The sequence below is a fragment of the Python bivittatus genome, unplaced genomic scaffold (genome assembly GCF_059951505.1).
Source record: "Python bivittatus isolate LINGU-HERP-01145 unplaced genomic scaffold, Pbiv_v1 ctg000570_np1212, whole genome shotgun sequence".
NCBI classification, from domain to species: Eukaryota; Metazoa; Chordata; class Lepidosauria; order Squamata; family Pythonidae; genus Python; species Python bivittatus.
This window is the reverse complement of record NW_028277097.1, coordinates 6,166,039-6,191,271: the sequence shown is the minus strand read 5'-3', so window position 1 is coordinate 6,191,271 and position 25,233 is coordinate 6,166,039. Positions and strand designations below refer to the sequence as shown.

Sequence of the window (25,233 nt, the reverse complement as noted above, 5' to 3'; positions counted from 1 at the left end):
GGCATAAGAAGAATGTTCTCTGATTCATGTTTATTTGTTTACTTATTAGTAGAGTACAGCATTTGCCACCATCCCCAACGGCACAGCCCTGACAATGTCTTATTTGTATCTTGATTTACACATATCCATCAACCAATCTAGTTCCCAGCTGGCAGCAGTGCCCTCACCCCAAAGGGCATCTTGGCTACCCAAGGATTCTAAGCAATGCCATCCAATTTAGGGACCTTGAACTAGGAAGCAAAGGGAAGTATAATCAAGTCCCATTAACCCAAGTGGAGGAGGTCAGAAGAAATATGTGGAGGTGGCTGATTGTAAAGAAATGTAAAATTGACCTTGGGGAAGGAATGGATGAACTGTTAAGGGGCAAGGAATGACAACTTAATCCTGAGAAAGTGGAAAGCATGAGAAAAAATCTCAAAATAATCCTACCTTGATTTTGACTGGTATAAAATGAAGTACAGAGAAACCCTGACAGGCTTTCAAGATTCTGTTATTATACCCTACAATAATAAAATAGCATTCCTAGAATCCCTGCAATATATATTTCCTGACCTGGCTTACCTTGAATAGCTGATACTGATCTACAAGCCCAATGTGAGTTTTTATGCAAATCCCTCCAATACATAGACTATGGATGCCCAACCAGAGGACCCAGGGTACATGTGATGCCTGGGAGCTGTGATTGCTCATCAAAGGCCCCCTGTAAAAATGGCTGTGTATTGTAATTTTAAATATGACAGAAGGAGTATTCACATTAACAAATTAAAACTGACTTTTATCCTGGTCCTGACCATTACTTTATCCAGCATCACACACTTTTCAGAATGTAGACTTAGATACACCATTCAAAAGCCAAGTGAGACTGTTGTTCCCCCCGAAGCTGCACATCTCTGGTGGAAGGTTAGGAACTGATCGTGGAATTCTTTGGTCTAAGGGCAAGGGAGGCGTTGTGTCCTTCACAAGAGGAGGCATAAGAAAGTGCTAGGAGGAGGCTGGCTTAGAAGTAAGTCTAAGTAATGCACACTTTCCCAACATTTCATTACATTACCCCACCTACTCCAACCCGCAATGACCTGACCTATGAGAACACCCAGGGAGAAGCTACTTATAGTCCCACATTTCTGAGGGGCTCAGAGGGGCTGAAGCCAGATGGTGCTGCTTTTCTGGGGCAGAACTGGTGCTTCGAAAGAACCTCCTGATGGGTATCAAGCTAGCCCCCTCCTTGCCAGTGTTTAAGAAAACGTTAAAGACCAAACTCTTAGCTTGTATACGATGCCATCTTTTATTGATTAATATTTCATCTTTTTTCATTGTCAATCATTTTTTTATTTCTTGTTTGGGGTTTTAATCAGAACATGGGTTATTTGTTTGTTTATTTTTATTTTATTTGTTATGTAAGTCACTGAAAGTTGTTTGATTGTGACAGGGTAGAAGATAAATAGATAGGGAGCAAGACTGCTTGTGGACCCATTCGTCTAGGCATTAATGAAGGCTTGCCAATAATACTTTATCAAAATTAGGACTGCTGAGTAGGAAGTAAGCTAGCTTAAGTAGCTGGAAGATTCTCTGCACACAGAATAGGGGCTTTGGATTACATGTACCGAAAAACAAGCCTTTCCACAAGGCAAATAACACCTTGCCACTTTAGTGCTTTTGCGGTGTTTTTCCAATGTGCCCTCTTAACATCTTATTTGACTCTGACTGTATTTACTAGCTGGGGTGTCTATAGGGTATATTAAAAAAATGTCCAGATGGTGGCTGCAACAGTTCAAGGAAAGCTCAGTTTACTTTTGATGTGCATTGTGTCTGCCCATACCTTGTACATACCCTTGTTTGCTAGGTACTGCTGTGCTGGAAGCCTGACATCTGCCAAATTATTAGAGAGCAGAATATGCAGAACTTGAGTGAATTTTTGACATTCCTTTGCAAATATTCCTTTACCCACTAACAAAACCCAGCTTGCCACAGGCCAGAAGCCAACTTAAGCAGACTTCTCAATCTCTCTTTCAGCACAGCACAGCCACATCGTCCGTCATTGTACAAAAAAGGCCTTCCTATTAATTTCTGTCCTAATGATGGTGTTTTTCCAATTAACACTGAAACATGTGGAGAGAGATTTTTTTTTAATTACTATTCATGAGGTCCAGAGCTGCTGTGAGCATGTTTATACCTATAAAAGGACCATCTCATTAAAAGCGTGGTTCCAAATTGCGGTGTGGGAGAAAGAGATTTCTGAAGAAAGTGTTATTTCTTGAGGAATATCATCTTCCCCATCTGAATTGTGAGTACTTTTCATAACTTTTGAGGATTCAAAAGCTTAGCACAGCTAAAACAACAAAGAAAACTAATCAGAACTCACTTATTTTTTCTACTATTACGTGAGAAGTTCCTTCTTGGAATGTTCATGAACATGCCATACCACCTCACAGCCCAACCAATCAGTGCCCAAGGCTTTGCAGCTATTAATATGATATGTAATACGTAAATTTCCCTGTGGAAAGATGGAGCTTCTTTTCTGAGAGAGAAGGAAGAGATGGTTGGTGCCAAACCCAGTCTCTTTCTGCCAAAATGGCCTCTGACAGAAATCAGAATTATCCAAATATACTATATGACTGCAATCCTAGGCAGCTACTTGGGAGTAAATCATGTTATACTGAGTGGGACAAATTTCAGCATAAACCTACACAGAATTGGTTGTTACTACCAATCTAAAATATGCCAAATAATTTTTCTAATTAAAAAAAAAGTAATCACAGTTTCCTGAAGTCAAATTGGTTAGTTTATTAGATTTATATCCTGCCTTTTAATATAGGCACTCCAGGCACAAAAATGCTCCTTCCTATTTGCCCCCTAACAACAACCCTAAAAAGTTATAGTAAAGAATTAATTAAAAGAATTAATTAATATGTACTAGAAAACCATCCCAATTCCTAATTCTGGAAAAATTATAATTTGGAATGCTTTCACAAATTTGCTTCTTTAAGAGCATGTTGTTTACTTCTGGTTTACTGTTTTCTTTTATCTGTAGTATTCAACTTCTGAAGGAAGCAGTTCAGAAATCTTATGATGGTTTCGTTATATTCCCAGACCATGTTTTTCTTCCTTCCTTTAAGAAAAACAAAACAAACCCCTTTTCATACACATTGTACACCATCCAGCACGTACTGTTGTCAAAATGTGGTCAGGATGTGTGCTTTATAGATGAATTCAAAATGTGTCAAAACAAGATAATTCCAAAGACAATTTATTTTTTAATCAATATGAGGCAGAATGGAGTTGAAGAAAAGTTACTGTTTGTATTTTCACCTGACAGTAGATAAGACACTTTGAGTGCAAAGATTCACCAAGGGGGCAGGAGAATGAAGAACTATTCTTTCTCCAACATACTTTTTAAAAAGTTTAATTCACAGGACAGTTATAAATCATGCCCCCCCCCCCTTTGGCGACCTAGTATGATGAATTACAACTCCCATCATCATCAACTATTTGGGAGGGCTCTGAAATTGTAGTCAAACAATATGGTGGGCACCAGATTATGTTTTCCATAAACAATGGAACTGAGGGGAGGCAGGTCAGCAGAGAACAGCAGTTGCTATCATGTCCTGATTTCTTACAAGCTTCTGGCTATCCACTGCTAGAAACAAAATAGTAGACTAACTGAATGTTGAGCCTGATCCAGCTTCATTGAACTGGTTCCATTCAGCTTCTTCATCCCCTAAAGATACTTTGTAGATTTGGATCCTGAATGCCTTCCAATAACATCTTAGGAATAGATGGTGTCATCTGAGCTGGCATCAATGGAATATTTTATTTAAAATGTTCTTTACATTAGAAAAGAAGGGATCATCCTGAGGAGTCATCTAAAATAACCTTTCCTTCCTACTGCTATTCAGATGTGCTAGACTACAATTCCCATGCTGTCTGGGAATTCACACCCAACCCATCTAGAGGATATTATTTGGAAAAGGCATTTTAAAATACAAAAGTTGAGGATGAATTATGACTATTTACCTACTGGGAAAAACAGCAGCATCTATCTAAAGCTATTGAAACAGCATGTCTAGAAATGCTAAGAATTATTTTTGCTTACAGGGCTCTGCCAAGCACCTGCAATGGTTTATAAGGTTACATATTTTAAAAAATTGTGAAGTAAAATCCAAATAAAGTGAAAAGTCAGTTGAAACTCAATATTGGATTAAACATACTACACTCAATAAAGGGGCTGTTTCTCAGGCATAAATATATGTAGCATTCAACATTCAATTGCTGAAACAAAAGTAGTCTTTACAAACCTAAGAAAATCAGCTTGATGAACTTCTTTGTGAAGATACTGGAAATACTTCTAAAAAGACCATGGTGCTCCAGGGATTATCCCTTCTGGCGCTACACAACGTGCAAGGCGTAACTGAAGCGACAGTCACAAAAAAGAGCAGGCTTATAATCTTCTGCTTATAGAAAAAACACATTGGTGGTTTTTTGCTGAAAACCTTTAGGCCATTTGCTTCTGGAAATGCTTCCAGGCAAATAGCTTCTAACTTAACACAACTTAAAACTTCAAATACAAACAATGACAGTAACAAAAGTCATATAGTAAGAAGCACGAAAAGCACAAAGTGGCAATCAAGGATAATCGGTTGACAGGAAATGAAAAGGCCTCACGGGCTCACCTAATCTCCTGACCCCCTTGCCCAGGAAAACAGCCAGGTCTTAAGAGCCTTCTGAAAAGCCAGCAGGATCTGGGCCAACCTAATCTCAGATGGTATGGTACTCCAAAGGGTACGTGCCAGGACAAAGATCTACTTCCTCGGTCCCGGAAATGGCCTTCTTATGGAGCGTGTCCCTCCCCTCAGACCTGATGGGTTGGGTACAAATAATTATCTGCCATTTAACGTTTCAAAATAACGCTAACCCAGTTTTATGGCTCTATTTTTAAAACTAGGTTTATAACATGAAAAAGTATTACAGCTGTAATGGTGAATCAATACACCCAAATGTATGTGGGTGTGAAAATACATACCCAGAGAGACAAGTAAGCATGAGGAGGAAAACTATTTCCAGTCACAATCATTTTAGAAGATTGTAATGGGGATGATCAGAATTTTTTTTCATTTTTAATAAGACGTTAATATTATAAAGGGCTAGTATTGTATTTCCATAATGTTATCATTTGTACAGCAAAGTGTTTTAGGGGTCTTAAGTGTTTTTTTTTTTTTCCTTAAGGATGGGAAATATAGTATGGTACCTACTGCAAACATATCAAATGCACAGTATGTGGACCACAGTATGCAAACATATCACATGCACAGGTCCACATACTGTGCATTTGATATGCACAGTTCAAGGAATCAGCACCCTGTCAAAACTACACTTCTTTAAAAAGACAGAAGACTTAGTGCTACCTACTGTATGTTATTCTTCTATCCTTCTCCATGAAAGTCAGCTTCTTCCAGTATGGAAGGGAAAAGGGGAGCTTCTAGGAAAACACAGAAGAGCATTTTTGAACCTAATGATTTCACAATGTATGTTCTCCTGGAAGCAGCCCAGAGTTAGTAGAATTTATTGTGGAATTTGATACTGGATCAGGATTGTCCTGTAATAGTGCCGCAAGTTTTGATCTTTGCTCTGAATTCTAGCATCTGTTTAGCCAGAATAAACAAGACCTTGGTGCAAGAGAAAAGAGATGAACAAGCAATTTAAATCTGTTATTAAAAAAGTACAACAGCGAAATAGAAAATGTCTGCCTGATTACTATAACTCTCCTTGCACTGTTGCTACTTATTGCATAATTCCAGATCAGCAAATTCTTGTTTAACTGCAAAAAAATCTACATTTCATGTGTGCATTTTATTCTTAAATAATTAAAAAGAACAACACCCAAATCCTGTTGTGCCCAAAAATGGTGGAGCATTTGTAGCCCATTGTTATACGAGTTTCCTCAGTCCTGTTGGATCCCTTCAGTTGGGATTGGCCCCCTTGTAAGAGCACGCAGGTGCCTAATTTACAATTTCCTGAGCACCATTTTCTCCTGCAGAAGCTTCTTAAAAACTAGCTACCTTTTTGAAGCTCCTGTCTATGGACATTTATTCAGGAGTTGTGCCATTGAATTAAGAGGGATTTCTTTCCACACAATTATACCAAAAAAGCTGCACCAAAGATGTCACAATGCTCATTAAAAAAGGGCAGGAGTTTGATTGCAAGGTTGGGGCCACCATTTCTGATCTCTTCCTTTTCTATCTTTTATATTGTGAAAGGTCAAAAAGCTGACTTAAATCATTGGCCAGAAAAACTATCTGTATGGGTCTCTTCCATCCTGAAAAAGCAGTTCCTCATTTTGCTTCTCTGTCTAAACCTTAAAAATGATTTCCCAAATCCCATCCTGATGTGAACAATTCAGTTTATCTAAAATCTCAGGAGAACAAAAATTAGCTATATATAAATATTTGCTAGCTAATATTTTATACTGACATTTCCTCTGCTTCTCTAATGCTGGTTTTCACTTAAAGTCTCCCTCTGCTTGCTAAAAACCCTGTGCTAGACTGATTTTTCTTCCTAATCATTCTTTTAATCTGATACATTTTTTAAACAGGGCATCTAAGTGACATGCAGTCCCTCGGCTCTATTTGGGTAGAGAGTGAACGTTGGGTAGCTTGAAGAGATTAATAGGCTGGATAAGGTAGAGTGCGAGAGCTTGCAGGTTGTATGAGAGAAGGAACTGGAGCTGCAAAATCACTCAGAGAAACAGAATGTGAGTCCCTCCTTGGAAAAGGGACCGGGTAGCAGACATATTCAGGACAGTTGGGACTGGAGGCCAAGTGGATTTAGTAGATGCAGGTGGGAGAACTACAAGCAGGGGAAGAAAGAAAAGGAGAGGCATATTGGGGGAGGCTAGAAGAGAATGAAATATTAATTATTTGAAGGAAAGACTGGGATGTAGAGTGGGACAGAAGGAAGAAAAAGGAGGTTGGAGGAGGGAGTCATAATGGAGAAGGCAGCATGGAACAGTATGAGGAGCAGGAGGAGACAAGAACATGATGATGCAACCTTAGGAGATGTCACCCATTGCAGACACCACTCAGCACCAGGTGCATTTTGGAGTGGCAGCTGAGACTCTCTTGTTCTGTGGGGCCTACTGGGAGCTGCAAGAGAAGAATGGGGAGTGGAGGTGAAGGTCTGTGAGGAAGAAAGTTAGCGGGTGAACACATCCCAGTGGTGATGGATTGGAGAAGGTATAGAAGAAGGAGTTGGGCTGCCAAGCCATTTCAGAAAAAAAGAATAGTGTGTAAATGTTGTTTATCTCTAGACAAAAGAGACAATAAAAAGGAAACAAAAAGACCAGAACACCTCCTCGCCAGCAATCAACACGCAGATAAGGAGGGATTAACACCAGGATCAACACGACAAACAATCAAGCAGTAAACAATACCCTAATCAAAGAACTACCAACTCAGACAGATAATCAAACAGTAAACAACAGCCTAAGGAACTACCAAGGAGAAAACAACACCCCCACTAACACTGACAGAGCAAGCTACTGTATATAAAGAGAGCAAACCCCACTCCCTTCTAGCTCTGAAGATGTTACCTAGCCAGGTAATGAAACTTCTGGAAGAAAACAACCAAGCTCAGAGAATCTGAAGGACTCCACAATTTGCTTATTTGCTGCCCTTCTTCTTCTCTTGAGGCCCGGCTGCCTCTTCCTTGGGTCCAAGTGCCTGGGCTGTTGGCAACCTTGGCATCAAATGGTTGTTGGTAAATGCCAAGTCTGTGCACAATAAAACAGTTGTCTAGAATTTAATAGTGGATAGCTTACAGACCTGGCATGTATTACTGCTGGGTTGGAATCTGCTGACCTGGGTTTGGCTCTTCCATCAGCCATAATAGGGGAGGCATGTTGTAATGATCGTTCAGGATGGTTTGGTAGTGATCGGATGTCCTGATTCACAGCTGTGAATGTGTGTTTGTAATGTTGAGTGGTAAAGGCAAGTTAGCATATTGCCCGCCTTGTCTTCCTCCAATTTTAACTGGCACACTAGCTGCAGCCCTCCCTGGAGCGTATGGCGCTGGCAACCTTCATCTGTTGCTGTACCGGCCCTCTGGAACAGCATCTCCCCAGAGATACATCTGGTGCCCCCTCTCCTGAGGTTCCAGAATTCCCTTAAAACCTGGCTGTTAGATCCCGGGGCTGGGGTTAGTTGTTTGTCAGGCCTCTGTCATGTTTTATTAGTATTCTTGCTGTTGTTGCTTTTTCAGGCTGTTATATTTTGTTGTCATGTTTTTAACTGCTTTAATTGTATATGTTGATGTTGTAAAGTGCCCAGAGTCTTTTGGAGTGGGTGGCCATAATTCATAAATAAATACATAAAATCCATGCCCTTATCGTTTCTAGAATCAACCACCACCATGTACTCTACATAGGGCTGCTTTTGAAGTTAGCTTCTCTGAAATGGAGAAGCTGAATGGGATTTGCTACTGCCAGATGCCTCATACGAACAGTCTCATCCACCACTCTAGCCACTTCTGTATTCCAGAGGTCAGCCAGGAATGAGATGGAGCTGCCCACCAAATTGTCAAGAAAACCACCAAGCAGCCCCTTGGAATCCATCTGGATACATCACCTGCCCGGGGCAGACCAATCGAAAGGGTCTGTCATCTATATAACAGTCTGAGACATCTCTGAGCTCGTTTGATGAGGAAGTGATCTCACCTTAGCCCAGGACAAATGTGTGAGGGAATGAAGCTGGGGTTGTTGTCTGCATTTGGGAAAAGCAGCTGCAGCCAGGCAAAAATGCTTCCCACCCCCACGTCCTCAAGGATAGGCTCAGCTCATGCCTTTTCCCAAAGGGCTGTAAACGTTTACAGCCCCAGAAGCTTGAGAGGAGATGGGCTCATTTATTCACTCACAGTTACTCACAAGCGTCCACACCAGCATTCCAGCTGTCTGGCTAATTGAGCCACACCCTGGCATTTTTAGGAATGTGCTGATGTCCATGGGCAACCTCGCCCTGCCCAGTCCCTTAGCCTACAAAAGCAGGTGTGTGTAGGATAAAAGGAGATAATAAAGCAGCAAGCAGATGAGGAAGCAGGAGGTGATGTCTGGGAACTTATAACTATTACAGGCAGGCAAGAGGGCTATCAGTCAACTACCAGGAACACAGGCTACAGTGAACAGCATATACTGGTGTGATTCCCACCTGGAGCTTGGCTTGGGAGCTCAGCTGGAGTGCTCAATCAGAAGAGGAGTAACCACGCTGAGGCAGCATCTAATCCCAACCAGTGCAAGAACTTTTGGAGGGAGGCAAAGGTTGTATGCCACTTTACAAACGTTAAGACTTTTATTTGTTATAAGGACTAACCATCAAAGACTTAGTTACATGGCTACATCAACTTACAAAGCCTAGGAAGGTGGGTTAACCCAGGGCAACAGCCAATTGTTAGGAAAGGTGCATGCTACAATAAAGTATTTTGTATAGTTATCTTCTACGCTGTGGTATGTTCTGTCCTTGGAAAACAAAGAACCCTCACAAGATGTCAATGTCTTCCATTTCCAGATCATGTTTCATTTGCTCTGAAATAAAGGCAAGGTGTCCACTCATGTGTGTAGTGGCCAAGATTGCTTAGGTCAGGCCCATGGTCATCATAGAGGCCAGGAACTCACAAACTACACCAGATCTCTCTCACAGGGCACAGAGATTGTCTTCGTCCCTTCAGGTCTTGAGAATGCCAGCACCTGTGACAACATCCTTGTGAAGCTTGTGAAGAACACTGCTGGGCACTAGCCCTAGCCTGTCTCTACAGCCCAGTTCTATGTACAGGCACTCTTATCCAGTCACCTCTGGGCATCACTGCTCCCATACTATCTCAGTAACCCCAGCGATCAGCTACTCTTTTCAACCCAACCAACCATACACTGTTCTTGTGCGGAAAAATAAGAAGCAGGAGCACTGTGGACATTGCTTTGAGCTCCTGAACATACCATAGGCCGTAAATCTGATAGATAGATAGATAGATAGATAGATAGATAGATAGATAGATAGATAGATAGATAGATAGATAGATAAGGAAACTCCATAACAATCTTGCCCCATAACACACAGAGAAAAAAAATGCAGCTTGGAAGAGTGAGAAAGACAAAAGAAAGAGTTGCAGGAGGGGGATTGTGGAGAGAGAAACTGGGGGGTTGAACAATGTATGTGGCTGCCCTCCTTGGAAGAGCATTGTCCCAAGAGCTTTTTCACCTCATCATTGCAATACTGTCTTGCACAGCTTTCAGAGACTGTGCTCACATATCCCACCAAGCCATGGTGTGACTCAATTTACTGAATAAAACAGTTCCTAAACACACCCCTGGGAGTGGGGGAGAGCAAACGAAAAAATGGGTACTACAACACCATGGTGCAAACCCCACTCCTTACATACCTGCCTGTGATGCCATGACGCAGTGCGGAAGGGTGGCGCTTGCATGATGATGCCATAATGCACGTTCCATCATTTTGGCATCTATGGCTAGCTGCCCACGTCTAAGAACTCACTATATTAAGACACAGTACAATGTGGAAATCCAGCCAGCGCGCCTAAGTAAGGTAGGGAAGTTAGTTCCATAGCAGCACCTTCTAGACAAGGTGCTAGAATTCAAGGGAACTGGATACACCTGACCTTGAGGAAAGATGGCCAGAGGGAATATGATAGCACTCTACAAGAACTTGAGGGGAACCCATAGAGAAGAAAGGCATTATCATTCCAGAGTGCAGGTCAGGTTAGATCTTAAGTTCCAGGAAGGCAGATTTTGACTGGCTCCCAACAAGAGCACTTTGGCAGTGGAGCGAGAGGTGGATATGTTCAAGCAGGATTGCACAGCCATCTGTCATGAAGACTTAATTTAGATCCCCCACTGACCAGGGAGTTGGACTTCATGACCTAAATAGCCCCTTCCAACTCTGTTTTTCTATACTTTGCACGGATTCTGGCTGCCACTTCAGATTCGTTCGGCTTCTCTTACTCCCTGGAGTCAGATGGGAAACAGATCAAACAGCAGGAGTCTCTCTAGTCCTACTTCTGCCCTGGCTCTTTTCATTCATCCATATGTGCACAGCATGTGTTTTACAGATTCCTACAAAAGTGGATGTTTCTGATTCAGCAGAAGGGTAAAGTGATTTCCCAGTGAGGGTTTTTTTCCTGGGTTCTTCTTGGACAATTCAGAACTAAAATAAACAGGTAAAGTACCATTCTTATAGCTTAAATGCATTTATCCATGGGTTGTCTTTCTGAGCCTCCAAGTAACTGGAACACTGCTATCAACACTGTTCAACAATATAAATACTTTCCTTCCTCTTCCTTTAAAAAAAGGAGGATTTGTGCCTTTGGCATACCTGTACAGAAAGTTCTTCACTGAAATCCTTCAGCATTTTTGTCAAAACCTACCCTTAGCACTTTTCCATGGTTTCATGTCCTCAGAAACCAGTTTACGTTGCACCATGGTTGCCATCCCCATGCTAAAACCATTGAGATCTCTGGATGAAATAGAAATGCTCCTCCGGCTGACAGTACAGCTCCAGTACAACCATTTTGTAACCATCCTGGAGACATCAGGGTTTGAAGGGTGGCATACACATTCTAAAAATATTTATTTGTTATAAGTTTAAAAATAAATTACATTTTAAAAGCTTCATGTAGTGGTGGCCTGGTGCCATAGCACATAAGCATCAGTTGTGGAGGAAGAGGTCCTGTCACTGAGAATGGGATGTGATGGAAAGGTGGTAGAACAAAGGGAGAATTCTTGCCCGTGGAAAACTGTCTCCAAACACCATTAAGTTTCCATTAATACGGGAAAAATGTATTTACTCTAATTCCATCTGCGCCAGAGCTAAGACAGAAGTTAACCAACTTAGCTGCTGAAGAATAACAAGGAGCATCACTTTGATCTTGAAGCAATGCCAAGTGACTCTGTGGAAGCGTCCTGAGCCTATAACTCAGCCCAAGCTTGTGCAATCAAAGCCTCTCCTCTTGGACCATAAGCAAGTTGATGGTGCTGTAATGAATAACAGTAGCTCCACTGAGACCCTCAGGGCACCAAACCAGTGAGCTTTCAGGAATGTTGGTGCCTCAAGGAATGTTTTTTGCTTTTGCAATACTGAAGTTACAAAAATAAGCTTTTTTAATCGGTGGAGCAAAAGTCAATGATGACATGAGGATAAAAAAAAATAAAATAAAATCTCCTTTAAGAAACTCAACCCCTAATGACTAACATCCACATCCATGATATGTTCTTAGCAACAATATGGAATAATTTGCCATTGCCTTCTTGCAGTCTAACCTATAGCCCTGGGATCTTCTGAGAGTCTCCCATCCAAGGACTAACTGGAACCTGATTACCAAGAGCTTCCCCAATCACCAGCTCCCCAGGAGTTTCTGGGTGTAGTTATCCCAACCCAGCTGGACCACATACAAACATTTTCCCAGAGCCTTTTGTCATTTCCATCTTTTTTTTAGCAGGAACTCAGGGGGATGTCTAGAAAGCTATCCAGATGTTGCAGGCCCATCCTTGATTTTGACAATGAAATCCATACCTATCACCTTCATACCATCCATTGAACACTAAATTAATCCATTATTTTTATTCACTGACCATTCTATCCAGGTTTATACTTTTAGTTATTTATATTATTTTCTCACTAATCCTGAACGAACTCTTCCTTCCACATGTGTCCCCTACAGCATCCATCCACTCTTGTGGAATCAGGAGAAATGCATAGCGATTACATTAAATATAGGACTGGAGGCAATTGTTGTAATTATCTTTAGGTTTAGCGGACTTTCATTGTTAAATGAAAAAAAAGCTATTTTCTGTCTTTTAGGGGAATGGCTCCAGGCATGCTTTCAAATGCCGGGTGAAGCCTTCAGCCCAGGCAGTAGTCCTATATTTGTAATTCAATACACTGACAGCACAAGTATACGGTAGTCTATAGGAAGGCAAAAATTGGTCACAAGCGGGCAAAAGGAAACATAAAAAAATCAGAACGGGGTGGGAAGAGTTTTGCTTCCCCCTCCTTTTTTTTCAATTTTTCAAACGGAGCCTAAAGAAATTGGAGAGGAATTGCTGAGATCCTTCCATCACTCGGTTTGCAGACAGCCTTGCAGTCCTAAAGTTCTCGCTCTAGGCAAAGAACCGCCCCCTCCCCCGGCAAAAAGAAAAGAAAAGAAAAGAAAAGAAAAGAAAAGAAAAGAAAAGAAAAGAAAAGGGCGATATTAATATCTGGCAAAAGGTGACTCGCACGAATGCAACTCCCCTTCGGCGGCCCGGCCAGCAATCAGAGCTCCCATGAATGTAGGAACCTCCTCTCAACCATCTGCCCGCCTCGGGCCAAGACCAGCCAGTGGCGCGCGCCCCCCCCCCCCCCCCCGCGCCCGGATCAGAAAGTGAGAGAACGGTCTCGCCTTAAAAGAAGCCTTTCCCCCGCTCCGGCCCAGAAGCTGCTTCGCCCGTCGACCGCGTCCCCCTCCTCCCGCCCCAGCTCAATCCCGGCGATTGAGCTTCCCAACTCTCGCCTGGGGCAGGCGGCCGCAGCTGGGCGGCCATGGCAAGGAGGGGCGGCGGCGGCGGCGGCAACGGGCGCTGTGACTGTGACCACTAAGATCCCAGCGCCCGCAGACAGCCGAGCAGGCTGGGGGGCGCAGCCGGGGGCGTAGCTGTTTGTCCCGGATCTCCATGCACCGTGGCGAGGACGCGGCGCCAAGAAGGCACGGCACGAACCCTGCCCGTCTCCCTGCGCCTGGCTGGAAACGGAGGTAGGGCGCACGCGGGAGCCTGTTTATTGGGGGGCGGGGGTGCCTGGGTGCAATAATGGGAGGTCTCCCCCTCCTCCCTCCCCGGTAGTTGTTTATTCCCGGAGGAAAATAAAACTGCGATGCGCGTGGTGGGAGCCTGACCGACACTGGGGCGTTTAGGAATGAGGGCGAGGCATCGACCCGCGTTTCCTTCTCTACCAAGTTGTGGCGAGCCCTGTGGGCTTTGCGTCCCCCGCCCCGCGGTCCGAGCTCTCCCCTCTGAGGGAGCCGGGGAAGCGTGCGTATTTTCCACGGGCGGAACTCTAGCTCAGGTAGAAGAACGAACAGCAGCCGCCTGTTGCGTGTAAACTTCTGGGAAGTTTCCCCGAGCCTCGAAAATCCAGGGTAGGATTCGCTTCCTCGGGCAATGGGAAGTTGGAATGGCGAAAGCGGGTGCGGGGCGGGGGGAGCGCTGGAGAAAAAGATGTTCCGGTGCGGGAATCCGTAGCCAAAAGCGTCTTGTTTCTTTTCTGGCTTTATGGACGAAAGTCTGGGTCTGCTGGTGCAGGGGAATCAACGTTTCTGGAGAATTTCCTGAGCGGTAGCCCAGCTGTTTTTAATCCGTTGGAGCTGAAAGGAGTGCCTTGCGACACCTTAAAAAGGGGTGGGGGGGGGGAGACAGAGGCAGTTCTTCCAAGCGTTTGTGTGGATGGAGGTCCATCTGGGTTTAGTCGGCCAGATTAGAGGCGTGTTTAAGTGGCCGCGGAATTCTCTGTGGCCTTTTCTAGTGGAGTCATTTCCTTTGGAGAGCGCTGGGGAGGGTGAAAGCCAGCCGCGGCTTAAAGAGCTGCGAGGCAAGCGAGCAGGATGGCCGCAGCTGAAGAAAAACGTGAATAACGCAAAGTAGCATTTAAAAACACATTTTAAAAAAGGCCGTTGCATTTGGGAGGGTTGCTAAAATCATTAGCGTGCCTTGAAAAAATCCGCCCAATGGGAAACAAAACTTTCCCACAACTTTGGACAAAACAGCCGCTTTTATGCCTGCTGCAGGTGAAGTGTTTATTGTCCGTGATATGAAAGGATGTCCCGTCAGCAACTTCATGTTAATGTTCGCCCTATTCATTTTTCTCTCAAATACTGTACTACATTCACCATTTCTCTTAGTTTTCTTCTCTGTTGAAACATGCATCCTGACAGAATTGAATCTTTGATTTTTCCAGGGTGGGTTAAGATTGCAGGTAGCCACGAATTCTGGTGGTGGTTGTTGGGAAATAACGTATTTTCCCATACTCGTATGCCAACAACTGCCACACAATTGTTATGGATGCTTGCCTGCTGAGTTTCAAGGGGACTTCTTTCCCAGGGCAGGATTGCAACCTTAATGTAGGTAATTCATTAATTTTAACAACTATTTTGCTCAGAACGTCAGAATGGTTCAGATATTCTCCACTGCTCAGGTAAAGCATTCTGTGCTGCATGTTCTAGCTTTAGCTAGAATTGCATCATTGTATGTTAAACAACTCTTTCCACCCAGGGACTCTGATATTCTGCCATTATGGCTGTGATCCCATATTTAATTTCTGGGAGGAACCTTCAGCGCAACCTGTCTTTGAATAGATACGAATGGGATTACCTGGACATGCTCCATGTTGACACAGTGATGTTACAGGTAGCAAATAAGTGTATGTAAATGTGATTGGCAAACTCTTCGCAGTTAGTTTCAGTTATATAACTGCCTCTCAGTACAGGTAAGAATGATTCAGCTGATTACTGGGACACATCTTTATTTCAGAGTAAGGCTGTGCAATCCCTGTGTCCATATCATTGAGCCTGCCAGACCAATTGGAACAGACTTCTGACAACTCAGAGTTGTGCTGTGCATCTTATTTAACTCCTGGCTAAACATGTCTAGCATGAAGGGACAGGGATTAAGGGAGCAGTTTTAAATTATTCCACCCTGGTTTCCATTAATGGGAGGAGGGACTAGGATACTATTACTAGCAGTAGGTTTTACATGAATCTACTTTTAAGCCGAGCGTTCTTCTCTTGTGCTTTGGGTCTTGCAGACAGGGAAAGTGGTTACGACTGCTCTGATTCATAGATGTGCAATTGTAATGTGTGGTTTTTGTGAACAGCGTTCAATAGCCTTAATTTACCACTCTGTATGCGTGAGTGTAACTGGAAATAAGTGTCATTAAATTCAGCTGTGCTTATTTCCTTTTTCTGACTTATGAACAGAATAGGGCTGTTGTTCTATTGTTTGATGTGGTATGCCTTTCTTGGATGGGAAGGTAGGGTATATTCAATAACTTTGGTATTGTTAATCAATTAGTATTTGTATTATTTTATTAGACCTATTCCAAAGCTTAAGATGGATATATGGCTGTATTTGCACAGTATACTTAACTGTGTTACTAACCCATTTTGGGTGTTTGTATGACACACCCAGCTATAAACTAACCAAATGAGTTAAAACTAACCAAGATCCTAATGTTGTACAAGGTTTTTGATTTGTACTAGGTTTTTGATTGACCTGGCTAAATATGCTGTGTGGAAGTAACATTGAACAGACTCCACCATGCCTTCTCTCATTCTGTGCTTGGCCATCAAGACCTTATACTTGGATGGGGTACATATTTTGTGCTAAATCCTGATAGCGTTCAATTGGTTTGATTTGGTGTAGTGTGCTGTGTGAACCCCATTTATTTTGATTTATGTTACATGCTTTATAACTTAATGTGATATGTGAATCCAGCCATTGTGACTTATACAACAAAGTATGGAAGCTTAGCTCAGTGTGTGATTCCAGCCTTACATCTGAGTCTTCAGCAGAAGATATTTCCAGAATTGAAAAACTCCAGCTTGCTTTTATGATCTGCACTACTCTAATTTTATCCTTTTATAGCAGCCTTCCCTAACTTAATGCTCTCCCCATGAATTGAACTCCAAGACCCCTCAGCTTTATCTAGGGAGAGTCTGGCCTGGAGCAATTGAAGCAGAAAGAAAAAAAAAATCTCTTCTTGAACAGCAGATACCCATGAAGAACATCTGAGCTGAGACCGAGGAGCTTGTGGACTTCTAGGTGTTCCTGTACAGTGACTCTTAGCAGCCCCAGACTTGATAGCCAATAGTGATGTATGCTGGAAGTTGTAGTTAAACAAATTTAAAGGGCATAAGCTCCTGGTCTGCACTACGCCAAATTCAGATCCATTGCAAATTCATTTTCCGTTCAATTGGATATTGAATGCTGTCAACTGCTGATGCAGGAGAGAAGGGCGAAAGCAGGTTTGTGTAAATAGACAGTCATTGCATTTTTTTTTTAAATCCACACTCAGTCGTTACCAACTCTATGGCGACTGCTTGGACGAGTCCTTGCAGTTTTCAAGGGAAGGTGTTTCGGAAGTGGTTTGCCAGTGCCTCCTTCCTAGAGCAGAGCCCAGCTGCTGGTTGACTATCTCCACTGTTGGCTTTTTGTAATCAGGGCTATCTCCTTTTCATTTCATGGCAGCTACAGTTTTTCATGCATTTTATTCCTTGTCTACTTCCAGCTTGGGTGGTGTTTTGTGACTGATGAATTCCAAATGCAACCAGAACTCTTAAGACAATCGTATTGATGTGCCAAAAGTATTTCATTGCTGCTTACTCTGCCCTGGCATTTTAAGCTGTTAGTTTATAGCTGACAGTCAACACAGATGGCTAAATTTTTATGGAGGGGAACTCTGCCTCCTGTTGCACTGGCCAGTTCCAATATCACATTCATGTCTGTCCTTTGCATCTAACATTTCCCGGAATAATTTGACATGTTGTCCTTCATTTATCATCTTAAATTTCTTTATAGCCCTATCCTGCAGTCACCCCTCTTTTTTGGATCAACCTCAAAGGCAGGTTGTTTCATCCAATTGCAGTTACAGCCTTAGACCTCCCACTCCTTTTTCTTTTTTCCTTTGCAGTTAAACTGAAATATCACAGGCATTTCCTCCACTGCCTATTTTTCCTTAATGCCACACAGAGGTTAGATTTAGCTGCCAGAAAGGTGGATCTTTCTATGGAATCTCTGAGCTTTACTTTCTCCAGTTTGGTGCCTCCCAGATGTGCAAGGATTCCAAGTCTGAATTTCTAGCCAGCCTAGCAATTCATTGCCTAAAAAAAGAAGTTTTAAAGAATAAAAGTAAATAGCTTATCGAAAACGAGTAAATAAAATGGCTTCACGTGGCCCAAGGTTCAGGGTTTTTTTGGAAATGGAAAAATAAGTGTGTTAAGCCTGCTTCTTGTTTCCACCAAAGAGAGAAAAAGAGAGATAAATAGATAAATTCACCCATTTGAATTTTGGCATTTTGCTGGCAAATTTTGGTGGGCTGATTTAGGAAGGCTCCAGGGACTACAAAAAATGGCAGGGGCCACATACTGCCCATCAACCTTGGGTTTTCCTCCTGCCATATAATTTGGACGGCAGTGGTGCAGAGCAGCCTTCTCCAGCTGGTACTTGCCAGACGTATTGGACTTCAGCTCGAGTTGTCTTCATGCCAGTGTGGCCATGGGGATGATGGTTGTTGTAATTAAAGACATGTGGGAGGATACCCAGTTGGTGCAAAATGTCATAGAGTATTTGGGTCAGTCCCAATCCCAAACTCTTAAGATTGAGCTAAACTTGAGCACATTGAAGATGTAGAAGCCAGGATTTAAGTTGTCAGTTGTTAACACACTTTCAAGCCAATTTCTGTGAAAAGCATATCCACTCGTGACAATGTTATTACAAGAAGAGTCCTGTTTAGGCGGCAGAGGCAAATGGCAAACACAATTCACAAACTCTATACCATCCCTTGCTATTGACGGAAACACCATGAACACAGTGAAGGAACTTTGGCTGATACAAGTAGTCCTTGCTTAATGACCCTTATTGGGACCGGCAGTTCTGCTGCTAAGCAAAGCGGTCATTAAGTGGGAAATTACGTGACTGCGACTGGGCTTTCCAGCTGGAAAGAGACAAGACTACTGTACTCAGTTTCACACCTTTGGCTTTTGTTTGCCTCCTAACCACCTGAATGTTCTAGTGCCTGCTTACTGTCTTGTATACATTGAAAGCAGTGTGATTGTGCCAGCAGCCTGGGGCTGGAAATTGCAGGCATACTATGCAAATAGCTTACTCTCTTGAAATCCCTTTGTCTCCAATCTTTCTGCTCTGGGTGGGTGGGAGAAAAAAAGCAAGCAGTTTCTGCAGGCAGTCTCTCCTTTGCCTGACCCTTTCCCATTGCTGGTGCGATTACATTGCTTTCAACGTATAGGGGAACAAACAGCTTATTCTATTGAAATCCCTCTCCAAACTCTCTGTTCTGGGTCAGGCAAAGAAGAGATTGGAGAGGAAGAGATTTCAAGAGGGTATTGTAAACTGTTTGCATAGCGTGCCCATGGCTCCCAGTCCCGGGCTGCTGGCATGATTGCATTGCTTTTGATGTGTAGAAGAGCAAACAGCTTACTCTCTCGCAATCCCTTTCTCTTCAATCTCTGCTCTGCAAGGGGGGGGGGGGGACACAGATCAGGCACAGGACAACACGTACTGACTATAATGGTGATCATGCAACTGAGGGATGCTGCGAAAGTCTTAAATGGTTGTAAATGGACCGTAAAGTTATTTTTTCAGCACCATTGTAACTGCAAACAGTCACTGAATGAATGGTTGGTAATTGAGGACTACCTGTACAGCATATAGGATACAACTTTCAGATACACGACAGTGATAGTGCATTCTACACACAGACATCACAGGCTTCCTTTTGGCATCATGTCTGTGAGTTCCTTACATCCGTATCACAAGTTCTTTCCCTATGAAAGAGCTGCACTGAACTGAGGTCAGTGCCACTATTATGCGTTCCCATGATGACATGGGATTTCTGGCAGGTTTGCTGGGCTGAACTGATTAACTTCAGATGTTAATTGGCTCAGCTGCTGCTCCAAAGGACGTGCTGTGCAGTTTTGCAGCATTGCCCGTGAAGCCAAGTGGCAGGCAGTTCCAGTTCAGCAGGAGCCTCACCTGGTTCCACCTCCACCCTCCTGACTGCTTTAAGGAGGGCTGTTCCCACCCCACCCCCTTTCACTATGTTTACTTTCCTCTTACACAGTGAGTGAAGCCCAAGGTGAGAGATGTTTAGCTGTCTGACATTAACCAGCTGGAAGGAGCACCAGTTGGTATAAGGAAGATGGGGGTACTACTGAGCATCCCAATCAATGTGAAAATGTTACTTTCAGTTTGGGAGGGGCAAAGCTGGCATCCGTGTGGAAGGGTCCATAGTTATGACATACGTTGTGTTTTCATATACTTTTGATTGACCTAACACTGTCCACCTCATTGGGAATGGTTTTACCAGGGTGGCTGGCCCAATGGCTGGAATTGCAGCTGTTCAGAACCTCGTTGCTTTCTGTCTCTGCTGCCTCATGTTCCTCTCTATGGCATACTCGTGGTCAGCATAAAAGTGGGACTATATGAAATTAAGATGGGGATGTACGAAATTTAGGGGCTTTGCCCATATGTACCTAACATGTCTTCATGGAGCTGTACTGATGTTCCTCCTTATTCTGACCTTGTCCAAGAGCAGCCTAAAGGTGAGTAAAATCTGTTAGTCTTTGTCACTCATCACCTTGACTGGAAGTCAGCTGACTTCAGTTATTTAAAACAGAGGGAATAATAGGATTGGCAGTGGAGGCAACACATTTCATTCCAGTATAGTTTTCTGCAGACTCAATACTTGGTGGAGGGCACTCAGTGGTAAGAAAATTTTCTGAGATTTACCCCATAAGCTAGGTTACAAGCCCTTATATGCATCCCATATACAAGACTATTTTTTTACTAAATAAAAAATGTGATTGGGTAGATCAAACTTACCCAACTTGACACCCACCCCCAAGTATAGGAGTTTGCAGTTCCCAGAATTCCCTGGTTTATATGGCTTCCAGATTGGGAAAATCTGGTAGAGATCTGATCTTTTGCTTGTAAACACAATAAATCTGGCAGGCTAGAAGACTTTGCTAATCCCATTTGGCCTGAGAAAATATGCTTGAACAAAATTACCCCGTTCTCCACCACCACCACCCCAGCCCATTTGGACAGTCTTTGACGGGTTTATAAAATAAACTATAAAGTAGTACAAATTCTCCGTTCCACATGGGTGGCCAATATGTAGATTAGTTGGCCAATCCTTAAGAGTCCTAGCAAGAAAAAAACACAGTACCATTCTTAAGACATGTTGGTTTTCATGTTATTTTTTATGTTATTTTCAACCTTAAGATTGATGCATGCATAGGGGGTTACAACATTTGGACTTCACAGGTCCTGCATTATATTTGGGATTCCAATTTCTGTTTACAGAGGTCAAGTAAATTCGGCTGTCAAAGGAGGAAAAAAAAAAAGACTTTTTCTGCTGAAATTCCAAAGCTGCCTTGCAGTCAAGATGTAATAAAAATCCATGCATGCCAATTTTGGGTTTGCTGAGCTGTGAGCTTTCTTGCTCTTTTAAATACTTGGCCTCAGAAGTAAGGAAAACAACACGTCCCTTATACAGTAATTGCACCTCTAAAAGCTTCATTTTGCTCCAGAAACGCCACATTTGGCTCATAAATAGCATTTAAATCTGCTTCATAAATAAGCCCCCAAAAGTTAAAAGCATGCTTTTTAAAAAGAATTTGCCCATTTTTAAATATAAGTTACTTTTAAACTATGATGGTGATAATTTTCATCATTCTCTGACTCCTTCAGTTTGAATTTCATGGCAGCAATAGTAAAATTTGGGTGGCTTGACTGTAAGAGAGTTAATCGTACTGTTACATTTTGGCGGAAGCTTGAGAAAATTACGTTAGATGGAAACCATTTCTATCCATGTCTTACATTTGACTTAGAAGCTGTTAAAGAATGGGCTACGATTACCATGTGGAGATCTCTCAATTAATTAATCACCTTTAGTCCATCGAAGTGCTGGCAGTGACTTGATTTCCACAGACATACAGACAGGGTGGGAAAGTTCCTAGTTCAGGCACACTTTTTTCTGCCACCAGTGGCACTACAATCACACCTGAAGACCAAGGTTCATAAATAAATGGTGGGAGATCTGTCAGGCCTAGCCCAAGGAACTCCAAGAGACAATGCCAATTCAGTCCAGCTATGTTTATTAGCTACAACTTCTAGCAAGAATCTTCCCAGACTAAAACCCCAGTTCCCAAAGTCCTCCAGCCACAACAGTGTGAATTCCTCAGGGAGGTGCCAGTCTCATCCTCTTGTTCCTCCCACGCAGTTCTGGTGAGCTAAAAAAATGTTTATCTCCCTGAGCTTGGCCTTCATAATTCCATCCCATCACAAGATCTGACTACAGTAATGATCATCCCATGTAAGCTACCTTTGTAGAACTCAAGTCAGTTGGGTTGATCTCAAGAGAGAACTTGGGGTGAAACTATAGTCAACTAAGAGATGCATACTTTGTGTGCTGATGCCCATTCAAGAATTAGTTGTAATTATCAAGGCCAGCTATCCCTACCTGAAAAAGTATCGAACGGAGAGCCAGTTTGGTCTAGTGGGTTAAGGTACCAGGCTAGAAAGCAGAAGACGGTGAGTTCTAGTACCGCCTTAGGCACGAAAGCTGGCTGGGTGACTTTGGGCCAGTCACGCTCGCTCAGCCCAGCTCACCTCACAGGGTTGTTGTTGTGGAGAAAATAGGAGGAGGAAGGAGTATTAGGTATGTTCACCGCTTTGAGTTATTTATAAAAATGATAAAGGCGGGATTAAAAAAAAAATCTTAAAAAAAAACAACCCAAGGTTGCTTGTTAGCCCCATGGTTGTTTAGCATCTACATCCATTCATTAATCAGATTTTTTGCTACATTGGAATTACATTATCTGCCATCTAGGCTGGCTGGCAAACCATTGTCTTCTTTTCCTATACATGGATGAGGCTGGTTTGATCTCATAGGCACAATTTAAACAATTCTAAACAATTTAAATTGTTAAGAAACCATGGCTTCTTATTATATAGAAGATAAGTGGAATATAAATTACAGGTGGTCCCCAGTTTAAGAACAAGTTCCGTTCCCAAGGCCTGTGCTTAAGTTGAATTTGTATGTAAGCCCGAACAGTATTATTGTATAATACTGTATAAGTAGTATTGTGTATTCAACTTGAATTTTGCTACAATAGCTCTGTTCTTAACTATGAGTCGTCCTTAAATTGGGCGTTCTTAACCTGGGACTACCTGTACTCTAAAATAGAGTTTGTAGTGTTTGTCAAGTGGCTGATTAAAAGCAGATGGCAGATTAATGAACAGGTGATAGTCCAAGTAAAATGTGTTTCTGCATGTGTGGGTGGAGAGATAGAGACTATAGGAGTGAGTTTTCATGCTTCAACATCATGGAATTATATGCCGTGAATAATGCTTAGAACTCTACCTTTGGAATCTTGAGATTTTATTGCAAAGCTGGTGGATTCCATATTTCTTCACCACAAAAAGTATTCAGAACCAAACTTCTGCCTCTTCTGCTGTATGGAGTATAGCCCTAAGATTGTCCCTAACTTTTATAAAAGATTGCCCAAAACAAATTTCTTTGATTCTTGTTTGCTGTTCTGAGTTGGCACTTTACTTCACTTGGTAGCAGGGCAAACTTCTGTGGAGGTAAGCTTGGTTTATGGCAGTGTTGTCCAAACTTGGCCACTTTAAGATGAGTGGACATGCTGGCTGGGGAATTCTGGGAGTTGAAATCCACTCATCTTGAAGTGGCCAAGCTTGGACAAAACTGGATTATGGTGTTTTATCTGATTAAATTATCCTTCTTTTTCCAGGAAATCTAGACATACTTACTTTTTGATTCTGTCCATTCTTCTTATTGTGAAAACACTGGTGAGATAGAGCCTCTTTCCTCGTTTACTGTCTCTAAGATTTAGCAAAACTAAGGAGACAATAAAGTGACGGGTTGGGAAGGTTGGCTGATAGGGTGACAGTATTCCTAATGTGCCCACCAGTCCAAAGAGGTTAGCAGCCCCTGAGCTAAACCATGATATAGTTGGTTTGTGGCTTAGCATGATATGTGAAATCATCCATTGTGGTTTGTCAGCCATGCTTAATGGTTTTTTCTGTTGTGCAAAACTAGACAGTTGTGGCTTAGTTCAACAAACTGTGGTTAAATAAACCATGGTTTGGCCCAATATGTATAAGAGTAAGGTTCTGTTCTCTCTGTGCTTTTAAGACACTGTCTCAGAAATAAAATATTTGAACAGAAATAAACTATTTGGAACACATTGATTTAATGCTATTACTTATTACACAAATTGTTTATCTACCTAGGATGACTCAAAGGGAAGGGGGATGTTTGACAGATACATTTACTTCATCACAACAATTAAATTATTTGTGCAAAAATCTAGTCTTTCAAATTAATGCAGTACTGAAATAGAAATCCTGAAAGGATGAGGAGAATTCTATTCAGATAATATATCTATTCACATGTTCTAATATACTTCTACAATTATTTAAAAAGAAAAGAAAAAAGCCCTTTACATCTTTCCTATTAAGCTTTGCCTATTAAGGCTGGAAGATTATACTTTGTTTTTGTTCCAGAGTTCTATCACTTGAAATATATACAAAAAAACACATATTTAGAAAAATTAGAATTATGGAATACTGAGCTAGAAATTTTGCACTGAGCAACAGAACCGAACAGAGCATTTCCACAAAAATATCCAGTTCTGGCTACCTTAAGCTCTCCCTGTTTAAGCAGTAAAGATTATTGGAGGGAACATACTCATTTGACAGAAGCTTCTATGGTGTCACAAGTGTCATGACATCAACACAAATGACACAAATTAGATCATGATATAGGTAATGTTAGTTGCCTGTCCCTGTCCCCCTGCTTACAGGCATGGCAAGGGAACCATTTTATTGTATTGTCGAAGGCTTTCACGGCCGGCATACGATGGCTGGTGTGGGTCTTCCGGGCTGTGTGGCCGTGTTCTTGAAGTTTTGTTTCCTAACGTTTCGCCAGCACCTGTGACCGGCATCTTCAGAGTGCAGGAGCGGTTCTCTCTGTGCCCAGGGTGATGTGACCCTTCTGTGGGTATTTATAGAGATCTGAGGGGGAAGGGGGATTGGGGGGTGTGGGGGGTTGAGTTACTGAGTGGCTGCTTGTTTTGGTGTCAGCATCTGTGTGTATCTTCCTGGGGATTAGGCAGGGTTTTTTCTTCTATTGAATTGTTAACGAGGGGCTGCTGGGGGTGATTAGTAAGTTCATTGTGTGAACTGTTCACACGTCCTGGTGGTTGAGCTGAGTTCCTTGACCTTTTGCAGGCTGTATTTTTCAGGATTGGTAGCCAACGAACTCAGCTCAACCACCAGGACATGTGAACAGTTCACACAATGAACTTGCTAATCACCCCCAGCAGCCCCTCGTTAACAATTCAATAGAAGAAAAAACCCTGCCTAATCCCCAGGAAGATACACACAGA

General features: G+C 42.4%; 1 protein-coding gene and 1 long non-coding RNA gene across 4 annotated transcripts in view; one reads left to right on the top strand and one right to left on the bottom strand.

Annotated features, from left to right (window-relative positions):
* Nucleotides 1-2,822: 2,822 nt before the first annotated feature.
* LOC112540465 (uncharacterized) lies at nucleotides 2,823-5,492 on the bottom strand. The gene is made up of 3 exons (XR_003084549.2): nucleotides 5,404-5,492; nucleotides 4,293-4,405; nucleotides 2,823-3,106 (listed from the first exon to the last, which is right to left on the bottom strand). It is a non-coding gene; the product is annotated as an uncharacterized LOC112540465 (long non-coding RNA).
* Nucleotides 5,493-13,398: 7,906 nt separating this feature from the next.
* The window catches only part of GHR (growth hormone receptor), a 130,115-nt gene continuing 118,280 nt past the window's right edge, over nucleotides 13,399-25,233 (top strand). For all 3 annotated transcript variants that reach the window (XM_088152889.1, XM_088152887.1, XM_088152888.1), the window contains exon 1: nucleotides 13,399-13,782. The gene's annotated coding sequence lies outside the window, so the exon portion shown is untranslated. The remainder of the gene's footprint in view (nucleotides 13,783-25,233) is intronic.